Source organism: Myxine glutinosa, chromosome 7 (genome assembly GCF_964187855.1).
Source record: "Myxine glutinosa chromosome 7, kmMyxGlut1.1, whole genome shotgun sequence".
In the NCBI taxonomy this organism is placed as follows: Eukaryota; Metazoa; Chordata; class Myxini; order Myxiniformes; family Myxinidae; genus Myxine; species Myxine glutinosa.
Genome location: NC_136267.1, coordinates 46,004,710 through 46,018,018, shown reverse-complemented (window position 1 = coordinate 46,018,018; position 13,309 = coordinate 46,004,710). Strand labels below are relative to the sequence as shown.

General features: G+C 46.3%; 1 protein-coding gene across 3 annotated transcripts in view; it reads right to left on the bottom strand.

Moving 5' to 3' along the window:
* LOC137430737 (uncharacterized) overlaps window positions 1-13,309 on the bottom strand; it is a 265,309-nt gene that overhangs the window by 105,200 nt on the left and 146,800 nt on the right. The window lies entirely within an intron of this gene.

Here is a 13,309-nt window from a genome sequence, read left to right as displayed (position 1 = left end):
AACAGAATGGCCGCTCAAGAGAATCAAATGGAAGGGATGCAAAAGGGGTTAGAGGGGGTAGAAAATAGAATGGCTGCCCAGGAGAATCAGATAGAGGGAGTGAAAAATGGGTTAGAGGGGTTAGAAAACAGGATGGAAGGCAAATTGAGGGACATGAGGGACCAAGCGGAAAGGGAAGTTAACCAAATGGGGCAGCAGATAGAGGGGGTCAGAATGGGGGTAGAAACCAAACTGGATGCTCACAGGGAGGAAATGGAGCAGATGAGGGTGGCATCTGGGCAGGAGATGCAAGTGATGGGAGAGGAGATCAGAAGAGGAGTGAGTGAGGAGGTCGGAGGAGTGCGCGAGGAGGTGAGGCACTGTGAGGAGCACATGGAAAAGGAGGTGAGAAAGGGGACTGTAAAGTTACAAGGGGGCATAGAGGACCTGACGCAGGAGGTGGAGCAGCTGACGGTGGGACAAACGGAGTTAGTGGAGCAGGTTCAAAGGAACACTGCGGTATTAGGAGGTTTAAAGGCGACACAAAAAGAAATTAAAAACGACTTGATAGCGACACAGAGGCAATGTCAGATGGTACGTGAGGGACTGACAACGAGGTTGGACGAGGTGGTAGAGGTAATGGAGACGAAGGACCGGCAGGTGAGGACGCACATGGAAACGGTCAAGGTAGCCTTGGAGGACGAGCTTGAGGAGACGTACCGGGGAATAAAAGAGGTGAGGCACAAATTAGAAGTGGAAGAAGGGGTGAGCGAAATTAAGAAGCGACGGAGAGGGGATAACAAGGAGATAAAAGAGGAGATAAAAGAATTGGTCCAAAGTCTGTGTTTGGATCGTGATGTGCTCATTAACCGGATGAGGGATTCGCAGGTGATGGAGGAGAAGCGAAGAGGAAGAGGACCCGGTGTAAGTGGTGACCAATATGGTCGTGCGTATGATGCGCCAGGGGATTTAAGGAGCTTGGGGGTCGAGATGGACCCGGGTGTTCGTGAGAGGCCGTGGGTGAAGTGTGCGACAGGTCTGGTGTGCGAAAATGGAGGTGTGCAAGAAAGTCCGACTCTGGGGTGTGTGAGGAAAAAGTGTGTACCAAGGAGTGAGTGTGCTGGCGAGAGTGAGTCGGTCGTAGCGTGTGTGCGAGGGAGCACATGGGAGCGCGGTGTGGTGAGTGTTACAGAGGGTGTGACGGGAGAGTGTGCGCAGGAGTGTGCGCGAGAAAGGTGTGTGACGGACAGGTGCATGAGGAAAGAGTGCGCTGTCAGAAGTAAGGAAGAGTGTCCACATGTGGTGAGTGTTACAGAGGGTGTGACGGGAGAGTGTGCGCAGGAGTGTGCGCGAGAAAGGTGTGTGACGGACAGGTGCATGAGGAAAGAGTGCGCTGTCAGAAGTAAGGAAGAGTGTCCACCTGTGGTGAGTGTTACAGAGGGTGTAACGGGAGAGTGTGCGCGAGAAAGGTGTGTGACCGACAGGTGCATGAGGAAAGAGTGCGCTGTCAGAAGTAAGGAAGAGTGTCCACCTGTGGTGAGTGTTACAGAGGGTGTAACGGGAGAGTGTGCGCGAGAAAGGTGTGTGACGGACAGGTGCATGGAGAAAGAGTGTGCTGTCAAGAGTAAGGGTGAGTGCGTTGTCACGAGTGGAGGTGAGAGTAGTGAGAGTAGTGAGAGTGACAAGGAGCGTGAGTTGGTTGTGACAGGTGAGCGAGGATGTACACCTGGGATGGAAGGATGCACACCTGGAATGGTAGAGCGTGAGTGGGAATGCACGCTGGAGTTGGTGGTGAGGCACGTGGATGGGTGTGCGAATGAGGGCACACCTGTGATTGTCACAGAGGAGGGGGCGCGAAGAGGTGTGTTGGTGTGGTGTGCTACCAACGGATGTGTGCCAAAGTGTTCGGTGGTCAGGTGTGTGACCAAGGCTGTGAGTGGAATGGGTGTGCCTGGGTGTGTAAGGAACGGTACAAGGAGCATGGAAACGGCTGGAGGTGTGAGCAAGGAACGGGCTGCGGGGTGTAAGCAAGCAGGTGAAGCATCGACGGTGACCGGGTTAAAGGTTAGGTCGACTTTTAGCCGAAGCGGGCCCTCGGTGCGTGCCGGGTTTCGCGTGCCGCGAGAACCAGCGGGGATCCGAGCCACGGCGGGTTCGAAAGGACCGCCGTGCGCGATCCGTGCTGGGCCTCGCTTTGAACGTCCGTGCTCCACTAGGCGGAGCGGGCGGCCCGATAGAAAGAGTCGTCATGGCGACCACTTTTTGTTGAGGAATTCCGGCAGGTCGAGATCGGGACATTGGATGGTTCCGTGCCGAGAAGGTGCGTGGGATCTCGGGCCGGGTAAACCTCCTTCCCTGCACCGAGTGCCGGACGTATCCAACCGCTGGCACAGAACAACCAGCATTCATGGCTTGGCTTTACGAAGCCTGGCTTTGAACGGGAATTGGCGCACCGAGAGGTATTAGTGAGTAGACTGGGTGATGAAGTTAGTGTTTTGGACCCAAAATTAGAGAAAAACAAAATTTGATGATTGGCAAAGGGATTGGCAGTAGTGATTGGCAGATGATGGGTAGTGATTGGCAAATTTTTAATTTGTTGAAATTTGGTAAGCAAAATTGATAGTGAGAGACCCCCGATGTGGTGGGATGGCAAATCCACCATCCCTCACAGGTGGGGGCAAAGGAGCTATAGCTTATGGGGTGTATGGCAGTGAAAACTAGCCCGGGTGGGTTAGGATATTGTGTGTAGGGATCTAGCGAAGATGACAGTAGGTAACGTTAAGGTTAGTTAGTGACTGATACCTGTAGTGGGGACGCAGGTAGTTTAGTGTGGTTGATAATGACGAGGGAGCGCAATAGTTAAAGGGACGACTGGGAAGCGCAAGTTTCAGAAGGGAGTAGTTAGCTGAGATGATGCTGTGTGTGTGAGGATTGAACATGTGTGATTGCACAGGTGTGCAACTGGACAGGTGTGTGGAGCAGTGTATGAGTAGTGAGTGTTGTGGATCAGCGCGAATGCGCTTGGGGAGAGAAGGGTGCCGGTGGCACCAGGTGTGAGAGCACAGGTGTGCAAGTACAGGTGTGTGGAGAAAGTTGGAGTAAGTGGTACGGAGTGGTGTGCATGGTGCGAAGGTGTGGATGGGGGAAGAGTGGACCCCTTTCACGAGTACCCGGGGCGGGTAGTGTAAGTGCTAGGTAGAGGGTACAGGTAAATTGTGGTTGGATATTGGCACTTGTGGTGCGGTTGCAGAATGGTGTTGTGAATGGGTGCAATAGTGTTGTGGAAATGGCTGGGCGTGTAGCCTGTTAGTGTGTGTAGTTGGTTGAGCACTCCACCACTGTGAGGATGTCGGCCAGGTGAGGCCGCAGGTGGGCTCTGGGAGCCGGTAGAGTTGTGGATGGGGCCCGAGGATCCGGAGGATGGACCCGGGTAGCCCAGTGCCAGAGAGGGCACCGAGTGGGGAGAGCGCCAGAGGGCCTGCCCCAGTTAGTTAGGTTAGGGTGAGGAGCTAGGTAAGCTCGGGTGGCAACTGCAGTGGTGGAGGTGTGCAGGTGGGTAGACCCGCTGGGAGAGGTACACGCCACAACCCGGAAATTGTGCGAGGGCACCGGGAGATGAATCGGGGGAGTGAGACCCCAAATTGAAAAGCACCACAGTTTGGCCAATGGGAATTGGTTTTTAGAACCCATAGTGTAAGAGGGCCAATGGTTTGGCCGGAGAGAGACCCCGGGAAGTGTAAAGTTGCTAAAGTCATTTAGGAAATAGTTAGGATTGATGAACCTGTCGCACCATACGCAGCCACTTACCTGTGGTGATGATGATGACTCCACACCTGTGTTTTCTTTGTTTTGTTGCAGGAGATGAATCGCTGTGTGGATTTGTGAGACGCATCACGACGTGGATGAGACATTGGGGTGATTCCATCTCTCCCTCCCTAGGAGGGACTGATGATGAATTGGTAATGGCAAATTATGATGTTGAGTTGGAGATGGCAAATTTTGATGAGAGTTGAAAATGGCAAATTTGATTGGTTAGGAGGGAGAGAAGACGAATTTGGTATATGGGAGGAACGGGGAAGACAGTAGGGATGTTTGTTGATTTGTAAAGTAGATGTTTATGGGTAGTGTTGTGTTGTGTGGATACAGTAAGGGGTAAGGGAGGGGCCATGTAGGTTACCTGGTGGGGGGGGGGGGGCGTACGATAGGAACGTACCTGTCTCACCTGGTTCCCATGTGCCCCCAGTGTGCATTACCTTATATTGCGTGCACTTTTGCGCCCTTACCACCTTACTCACTTGTTTCTTCTTTTGTCTCCCACCTCCGAGGATCTGGCTTTGGGGTAGAGAGAGAGGAGAGAGAGGTGCTGGCTACGCAGTTGTGGGCCTGCACTTTCGCTGTTTGCTGCCGGGATCGATACACCATATGGACCGCAATGTTTGTGGCCACCCACAATGGACCGCAGTTCGTTTGCGGCCAAGCACCACCCGGGGATGGACCTATGGGTCAACGTGGCACCTATGCCATACAGGTGAACCACTTTTAGTTAACACCAAGTGCACCACAAGAAGAGCAAGAGACACCTGCAGGGTTAGGGGTTGTCGAATTTATTTTTATTCCAATGAACAATGGTGACTGCACCGATTGGTGGTGGGGTGGTGCTTTTGATGCTCGGGAAGGGTGCTCTGCACGTTATTAAAGGCCGTCGGCCACAGAGCACTCGTGGGTTGGTGTATCGATGTTGGCAAGCGCGCTCTCTCTATGCATAACGTCTGCATGTGTTCCTCCAAAAACAGGTCCTGGATCGTAGTGTAAATAGCAGCGTAGTCGTGTAAATAATGCTCCCTACCGGCTGTATGTTTAGTTTGCGAATTCTTTCCGGATTCGGTTATCCTGTGGGTGTGTTTCTGTGAGGAGAAGGGTGCAACGTCGCAGGGGGACATATTTACTCATTTGTGAATATCTGTAAAACTGTCGCACTCAGGGTAGAGTTAATAGTAGAGGGAACTACATTGCGTGCCACACTAAAGTAGGTAAAAATTTATCGGGTCGGGACGCCCCGAGGGTAGAGAAGGGTGCAATGTTGCGAATATGGAATTTGGCCTCCATATCCGCTTGTAAATATTCCCCTATTTTCCCCAATACTCCCCAACTATCCCCAATCCCCCATTCCCTAGTCCCATTGTCTGTAAACAACAATCAGTAGAGCCGACCTTCCCCTTATTCCCCCATTAAATGTCGTGCCCAGGTCCACCGCACCACACGTAGACAACTTTCGGACATCTTGCTAGTTATTCTTAGTCTATGTCAGTTAAGGCCTCGTTTCCATTAATTATGACTCTTCGTTGCACCAGAATGTGATTATATGGCATCAGTAGTGAGTTTAGGACCTTTCCCATACCTCCTTCCATCTTCCATACCTCCTTCCATCTTCTTCCACAACTATAACTACAACAACAGAGGAGATGGGGGCGGCGCGGCGGCGCGGGGGAGGATGCGTCCTCACACCGGCTCGGCGCTCCACGGGGTTACCAGAGGGGCTGGCTGTCAGCTCCTCGTCAAGGGCGGAGCCTGGTAACCCCCCCGCACCCAATCAGAAGGGCGGACCGATTCCATCTGGGGCGGAGCTAACGAGCCGAGGGCGTGTCACTCCCCGCCGGATATACGTGGCGACTTAGCGGACGTGACGAGAGATGCGCCCCCAGCTGGAGAAAGAGGTACCTGCGAGCGCTGAGTGAGATGCGCCCCGCCTGAGAAAGAACGTTGCCTGCGATCGCTGAGAGGAAGAGAACCCGCCTGTGAAAGAACGTTACCTCCGAGCGCTGTGACCTCCCCGCATCTTTGGACCGGACCGAACCGTGTTGATTCTGCCCCGAGCCCAGGTGCACCTGGAGCCACCGATACCTGCCTTTCCCTGCCATCAACCCCCGTGTGAGTCAGCCGTTGTCCCGTTTATCTGTCGTCTGTCCGGGGTCAATATAAGAGTGTGTCTAAGTGCCTGTCTTCCTGTGATATACCTCTAGCCCCTGTAATCTAACCTTTCCGTACGAATATACTTGAGAATCGAAACATTGGTGTCTGTCATTATAATCCAGCCGGGTGTCTTCTTTTTCCTTATTGAGCCAGCGTGGCGCGGCTTCGTCAACGTTCGAGTACAATCGGGTAATTTGTGCGGACACGACGGCCATTCCGCTCGGCCCACCTTAACATCAAAGTCGTGTCTGTAACAATATATTTCATAATTTCATATTATCATATATTTATTTCCACTCCTCCTGAAATTTACCACCTTCCTTACTCCTCCTTCAATCACACCTCCCAACACTTTCATATTATCCTCATATTATCATATATTTCATACTTTCATATTATCATATATTTATTTCCACTCTTGAAATTTACCACCTTCCTTACTCCTTCAATCACACCTCCCTACACTTTCATATTATCCTCATATTATCATATATTTCATAATTTCATATTATCATATATTTATTTCCACTCCTGAAATTTACCACCTTCCTTACTCCTCCTTCAATCACACCTCCCTACACTTTCATATTATCCTCATATTATCATATATTTCATAATTTCATATTATCATATATTTATTTCCACTCCTCCTGAAATTTACCACCTTCCTTACTCCTTCCATCACACCTCCCAACACTTTCATATTATCCTCATATTATCATATATTTCATAATTTCATATTATCATATATTTATTTCCACTCCTCCTGAAATTTACCACCTTCCTTACTCCTCCTTCAATCACACCTCCCAACACTTTCATATTATCCTCCCCCCATGTCTTATTGAAGCTTCGGCTTCAAAATTCAGGCTGCATTTGAACCAATGGCTCTCAAACGTAATTTCACTACTTCCTGGACATAAAAGATTGTATTCAGTTACATATTTGCACAATTACTTATACATATTTCAACAAATCTCAATCAATCTCAGAAACAAGAATCTAGGTTCATATATTGAACTCAAAAGATTATGACTGTTTCCTGAATTTGAGATGTACCAGATTGCAGCAATTCTTCACCTCCGCCACCGAAGGTGGATGGCGGTTATATTTTCACACCTGTCTGTCTGTTTTTCTGTGAACAAGATATCTCAAAAAATTGTGGACGGATTTGGACAAAGGTTGGCGGAGAGGTAGTGTATGTGACACGGAGGAAATGATTAGATTTTGGTGAAGATCCGGATTCGGATCCGGCTACTAGAATCTTTAAGTGATTCTTCACCATTGGTAAATAAGGCCAAAAACGAAATACAGGATAAAACTTGCGGACAGATTCGGACGAAACTTGGTGTGGAGGTTGCGTATGTGACGAGGAAGAATCGATTCAATTTGGGTGAAGATTCATGTCTGGATACTAGAATTTTTAGTGATTTTTCACCATTGAGCGATAGGGCTAAAACCGACATATAGCAGGATATCTCAAAAAGTTATGGACAGATTTGGACAAAACTTGGCGTACTGGTGGTTGTGTGTGTGACAAGGACGAATCGATTGGAATTTGGTGAAGATGTGAATTTGGATTCGGATGCGAGAATTATTTAAATTTTCTAGTGATCCTTCACCATTGAGAGATCGGGCGAAAAGCGATTATATAACATGATATTTTAAAAAGTTATGGATGAGTTATGACTTATGACTAACCCTGGTGGACGAGTTGGTTAGGTGACAAAAACAAGCCGATTAGATTTTGGTTCAGGTCCGAATCCAGTTCCGGCCTACCAGTGGGATACAAAACCGAAACTGTTCAGCCTGGCGGAGGTTTGCGCTCTACCGAGGGCTGTTGTACTTTTAGATTAGCCTTTCAGCTCATAAGCTTTTGATTTCATGGATCTCATAGGTTTTAAGTGAATCTCATCTCCTCCGCCCCTCGTGATCCCTGACCCCCCAATCCCCAGGCACACCGACTCTATCCTTTCTATCATTCATGTGCGATGACCTCGTCTCCGTTTCCCTCTGTCAATGTGTGTGAAACTCTACTGCCCTCTGTCATTTATCTCCTCCAGAAAATAGATTTCCATTTAAAAAAATAATTAAAAAACATGTAAAATCCTCTTACAACTGATGGATGACGTTTGATCGAGAGATGGCACTTTGCATGTTTCAAGCCTTTGTCCTACTTTTTTTTTTCTTCTAATTTCTGTGTTCTGATTTTGTTCTATTTGTAGAGCCTCACATTGGTCACACTTTCTTCATCCACTGTCACAATTATTCAGTCATTCTATCCTTCCACTTCTTGGGGCAGGAAGCCTCAACCCTTTCCACAAGTGCCATACGATCACCAAAATGCATGCGCAATCAACTAGCACGATACCACGAGCAGGAAGTTTGAACACCAACTCGAAACCACCATCGTAACCACCCACAACATTAGCAAGGATCCCAGGAGAAGGTAAGGGGAACTCTACAGGCCTACATGTACATCCTCCTCCCTAAGTGCAGCTAAGAAACAATTACAGCAAATTATTGGCTCAAAATTTTAAAAGTTCCAAAACAAAAAAGCTATTATGGCGATGCTTAACTCCAGCAACAATACAATAATGCTGTCTGCTGGTGGTGGCATCACCATTTGGATGAAAAGCATCCCAGTGGATACACGGACACACGACTATTTAGAACAAGTATTTAAAAGGCCCCAAAAATGCATTTGTCATTTCAAGCCAACCCCTTTTATTGCGACACAAATGCTCGACTTTAACATCTGCAAAGTTTTGTCACTTGTGTACATTTGTTAGACAATGACCCCACCCTCCCCCCCCCCCTCCCCCCCCACCCCCCTCTCTCTATGGAGAAATATAATAGGGACAATATTGTCCCAATTATGTTCTTGCTTGCCTGGGGATGTACAAGCACGAGGATATGTCAGAACCTAATAACATTGCTAGTTATTGTCCTTGAGTTGTCAAATAACCTTTTATTGTCCCATTCTCTCATGCAAATGCTGTTTAACCGTATTAACAAGGACAGCAATGGGCAATGAGATCTAGAAAGTAGGGAATGTGACTGTCTATAAAATACATACGATTGCAACGAGAGTCTACACAATAAAAGCGAAAAGGTCTGATTGTCCCCTGTATGAACATAGCCTACATCGTCATGTATCGGGTATATGCCACACACACACACACACACACACACACACACACACACACACACACACACACACACACACACACACACACACACACACACACACACACACACACACACACACACACACACACACACACACACACACACACACACACACACACACACACACACACACACACACACACACACACACACACAGTTCAAATAGTACGTACTTCATAGATGCACTCACGTTATTAAGACAAGTAGTTCACAAACCCATGTTTCACAATTCCAAGTTCAAAAATAAAATCCCTCTAGCAACCCATATATAATTCCATAGCAACAGTCAACACAAACATTATCCAACCAAATGAAATTGCTTTGCTTTGTTTCCTTTTCCGAGGATAAGACTTGTAAACAAACTTGATAAGATGCCCTCTGGCCTTGCCCCCCCCCCCCCCCCCAGCTCTCTCTGGGCTCTGTCCCCCAAATATTCCTACAGGTCGCACAAGATCTGCCTGCAACCCTCTGATGGTTAAACTGCCGAAATCAAGACTCTCTGCTCACCTTCTCTCCTTCATTCCTCTTTACTCCCGCCTCTGGAACAAACTCCCTCACTCTCTTCAATCCCACTCCACCCTCCAGGTCTTTAAAACAGCTGTTCACCACCATCTCTTATCTTCCCCCATCCAAAACCTTGATCTTTTCTACCCCCGATAATTTCACCCCAATTCCACTTTTTTGAAATACCAACTTCTGTCCTGGAAGTCCTTGGTGTCCTTGTGTTTTATACTTCTCCCACCCCCTCCCCTTCCCACGCCTCCCCCCCCCCCCCTTCCCACGCCTCCTCCCCGCAAGCCCTCTCCCTCCCACACATCTCCCTGCTCTCAAATGTTATGTTGGTGTGCTTCCCCTTCTCTCCCCATCTTGTCTTCCGCTCCCTCTTTTTATATATTTTGTTTGTCTGGTTGATTTGTTTGTGAAGTAAATGTTAGCTCTTTCAGGAGCCTCGATTCAGTATACAAAAAAAAAAAAAAAAAAAAAAGAAAACACCAAAACTCAACATTTTTCAAATCGTTAAATACAGCTTGGAAACAAATTTAATATTTCGAGCAAAATTAGCAGTGAAATGTATCAAGCGAACAACACATTTCTCCATTTGTTAAACAGACATCAAATAAATAAATAAAAATTTTAACGTTTGCTTAAAAGCATACTGGTATTAATTATTATTATTATTATTATTATTGTCATTAGCAAGGAACCCGACTTAATTCCCCCACTTCTATGATGCATAGATGCGTACGCAATTTGTAGATTGTCACATACGAGTGCAGTTATGCGGCCCTCTAGCGAGCGAACATGGACTTGCGATGTTTATGCAATTTGTAGATGAGTGCAGTTCTTTAAAACACCCCAAAAAGTGTGCATTTAGATTATCCTCGGGGTTCCCACAAGTGAGCATTTTCCAGAATTTTCTGTAGCCACCTGGCAATACCAAGAGGAGCCTATGTCATGCCCTAGGTCATGTCCTAGGTCCAGGTGGTGACACGATGCAATATCCATTTACATAGAAAGAATTGGGGCCTTTCCCCCCACAATGGAACCCCTGTTCTATTAATTTTTTTATTCGCCAAAGTACAACCACCAGTTTTCTCCTCATTTCATCCAACAGTTCAATAATTACATCGAAGCCAAACACACAAACAGACATTTTTTATAGACATTTCGAGTGTTTGTGTGTTTGTACATTTGTTTATTTGTGCATTTAATTGTTACTCTTTCACGGCTGAACTGTAGCACCTAGAGGCCACAACATTTGGGTGTCGGCACTTCAGAATCTGGGCAAGGTTTTCATGTGCCGCACATGGGCCTTGAAGGCCGTTTTGAGGTCACTAAAGGTCACTATAAAGTGTACATTGGGATGTGGGGTCAGGCAGTTTGTATGCTTGTTAAGTGTGGTGGTGTGTTTGTGTCTGTGTGGTATGTCGAAGATGCAATGATGACGCTAGTTTATGTTCGTACAGCAACCAAACAGGCCTTTTCTATTTTATTGCATAGACCCTCATTGCAATCATTTGTGTTTTATAGACAACGTCACATTCCGTAGTTTCTACAGAGAGGCCACAATGTCCCTAAGCACATAACAACAGTAACAAGAAAAAGAGCAATCAGAGATTGCAAACCCTCACCAGGATGTATTTTCAGTGGTTTTTAAGGCTTTTGTGTTAAAACATATATGGCGACCGAACCACGTGACCGATGACGTCTCAATTTTTTTCTCCACTAATTTATTCCTAGATTATGCTCAAGAAATTTCCTCTTGATCAGATGACGTTTTGTACTTGTCAAATTGTGACGTCATAAAGGAGGCACCTATGACATCATCATTAACATACTTTATTCCCCATGGAGAGTTCTTTATAATGAGCGATGTCTCAATTTTTTCTATTCAGCGCTTTCAGAGATATAGAGGTGCAAAGTTTTTCGGTATTCCCAAAATGGCGGCCAAACCACATGACCTATGACGTCATAATTATCATTTAAAAAATACTCTACAGGTGGAGCACCTATGGTGAAAATTTCCTGTCAATCAGACCAACGGTTGCAGAGAAAATCATATTTATTCTGTGCAGACAGACAAACAAGAAGACGTCATGCATAGCACGATACTTGCAAAATCCCCCCCCCCCCCCCCAAAGTTTTCCATTAAAAAAAAACCACCTTTAGAGGCCATTTTTCCCAGCAAGCGGGGGTTGGCCTTTTTCGGGAACCGTGGTTGTTGTTGTTTTTCGGTCCCCTATTTGAAGCAATGTTTTACGGCCGGATGCCCTTCCTGACGCCAACCCTTTTTGCCACCTTTAACAACAAACAGGGAATTACCAGTGAACTGGTACTCAATTAGCCGACCTCGGAAGGATGACAGGCTGAGTCAACCCCCCTGGCGTTAATTCAGCGATCGACCGGGATTCGAACCCAGGATCCTAGGATCCTAAGCCGGCACCCTAGCCGCTAGCCCAACACCAGGATTTGCAAATTGATATAGGACATTGATATAGCAAATTGTCCATTTCATGAAGATTAAAATTTACAATGTTGATCAAAGCTCGGGTCAACAGGATGAAAAGTGACGATTTTTCAGATGAAAAATGATGATTTTAGGAGTTTGACCTTGAGTTGACCCTTGACCTTTTGGCCTCAAAAATAGTATGTTTCCCAATTTAGTGACTCGATATGCAAATGCTGTTCAATTTTCAAGTCAATCGGTTGAGAATTGACGGCTTTTTGGATGAAAATTGATGACTTAAAATTTGACCTTGAGTTGACCTTTGACCTTTTGACCTCAAAAATAGTTGGTCACAATTTATTGACTCAATATACAAATGTTATTCAATTTTCAAGTCAATCGGATTTAAAATGGCAATTTTAGAAATTTGACCTCCAGATGACCTTTGACCTCAAAATCAAGAGGCTTCTCAATTGGGACGACCTAGACAACTTGGTGAAGTTTCGTGACGATCGGTTTAGAATTGTGACCTGTAGGCCGGTGACAAACAGACAAACAGACAAACAGACAAACAGAACCACAAACGCAACCGACCAATATACTTGAAAAATCTTCAATTTTGCAAGGGTAATAGGCGAGGGTAATAAGTAACAGAGGACACACTATTATGCATAGGGACTTTGTGGCCACTCTGTAGATGTATGCACATTCTAATAGTACATACTTGAGATATTCACTCAAGTTCTTAATACACGTACATTATAGACATACTCATGTTCTTAAAGCATGTGCATTATAGCCATAATCACATTGTTATTCCACATACTATATAAAGGTACTCGGTTGAAAAAGGATAACGTGGAAAACTGGCTACCACGAAATGGTGTTTGTGGCCTACGTCAGCACATTATGTGCGGACAGACAGACAGACAAACAGAATACCCAAATGCAATACCCTCTGATGAGAGTAAAAACAACAGTGGATAAACAAAATAGTCGTTGGTTAATAGCGTTGAAGAGGTAAACAAAAATGGTAACGCCACTAAAGACAATCCTTCCCCAGGGACGCACCCCAATTCCCACTGTAACGCTCCGTAACGTTTGGATATACTGTACATAGAAAAAATAAATTGTACACAAAGGCTGATGGGGAAAAGAACATTTAAATTGAGCAGATGACTTTGCCAAATGGTGGTACAGTTTAATCATGAGTGAAACACA